Source organism: Astatotilapia calliptera, chromosome 6 (genome assembly GCF_964374335.1).
Source record: "Astatotilapia calliptera chromosome 6, fAstCal68.1, whole genome shotgun sequence".
In the NCBI taxonomy this organism is placed as follows: domain Eukaryota; kingdom Metazoa; phylum Chordata; class Actinopteri; order Cichliformes; family Cichlidae; genus Astatotilapia; species Astatotilapia calliptera.
The window spans coordinates 33,232,076-33,233,321 of record NC_137427.1 but is presented as its reverse complement, the minus strand read 5'-3'; the positions used below and the strand labels follow the sequence as shown (position 1 = coordinate 33,233,321).

At 47.8% G+C, this 1,246-nt stretch overlaps 1 long non-coding RNA gene across 1 annotated transcript; it reads left to right on the top strand.

The window, feature by feature from the left end:
• The first annotated feature begins 392 nt into the window (after positions 1-392).
• Positions 393-1,035, top strand: LOC113023339 (uncharacterized). The gene is made up of 3 exons (XR_003272551.2): positions 393-526; positions 599-769; positions 849-1,035. It is a non-coding gene; the product is annotated as an uncharacterized LOC113023339 (long non-coding RNA).
• Positions 1,036-1,246: the final 211 nt, after the last annotated feature.

The following is a 1,246-nucleotide window of genomic DNA, read 5'->3' as shown; positions in this document are numbered from 1 at the left end:
ATAAAAGAGTATAAAACTGAAAAGGCAGTTTTAAAAAAGAGTAGATATATAAATAAAATAAATCAAAAGTGAAAATGGCCAAAAAAGGAGTGGTAGAGCACATTTACTGCGCACTTGCCCAAACTATGAGGCAACTAAGATCTGATTAAAAGCATTGAGAATTGGTATGTCTGAGTTTTTCAGTCAGGAGGGCACCCTGAGGAAAGTTCTTGAGACCATGACATCAGTGACCTGGAAGCAAAATACATGGTTAAAAGATCGGCCATATATTGTGAAACTGATCAATGAAGGCCTTAAAAATAAGCAATAACATTTTAAAATCAATTTTAAATTCCACAGGCAGCCAGTATAGCTATAACACTGTCATGGTCTGGTTGGGCACCTACAGGTCTCAGACAGCGGCTCCTCCTCCTTTAGGCGGAGTCCGGTTGCCCCTCCCTGGCTGACCACCTGTGAGCAATCGTGCCAGCGGTATATCAGACCTGCGCTCTCAACCACTCATCGCCTGAGTATCTGCTATTCCCATGTTAGTTCAGTGGAGCATCCTAAACCTTGTCTTAACGCCGTGTGATGACTCACCTGTCTTTCTTGTCCTCAGAGATAGCACCCGGAGTGGAGATCTTGTTCCCCTCGCTCCCGTCCTCCTGGACCTGGGCCGCCTGCTGCTTACACCACGTGGCCTGCCGGCCCACCGCTCACCTGCCTGCCTCCCCACGCCTCGACCGCTTCCGGATTTTCCGCTCCACCTGTCCCCTCCATCTGAAACCAAGTAAGGCAATTCAATTCAACTGCGGAGGATTGTTGGTTGTCTGCTGGATCCCTCTGATCGTGATCTCCTCTTGTTCCAGTGCCCCCGGTCCCTACCTAGTCCTGTTTCTACCTCCCCGCTGTCCCCGCTGTTCAGCCGTCTCCTAGAGGTGTCTAGGTCGCCCTCATTATCCCCGACGAATCCTACGCGCCACTAGTGTGGTGGCGTCGCTTTGTGTTTCACCTTTGTTTACCTGTGGGCGGAAATAAAACATTTGTTTTCTGTCACCTCGCTTCCGGGTTGGTTTCTGCGCCTGTGTCCATCCCTGTTCCCTCGTGCCGCTGGGCCGTGACAAACACGAATGATATACTGTCTTTAGTGTTGGGGTCTTACTCAAAAAGAGCAGCGCATTATGCATTATTCATTACTTTGTTTAGAAGTAATGTAGTATGTTATTTAATTACGTGCCAGAGAAAGTAATTCATTACACTTCATAAA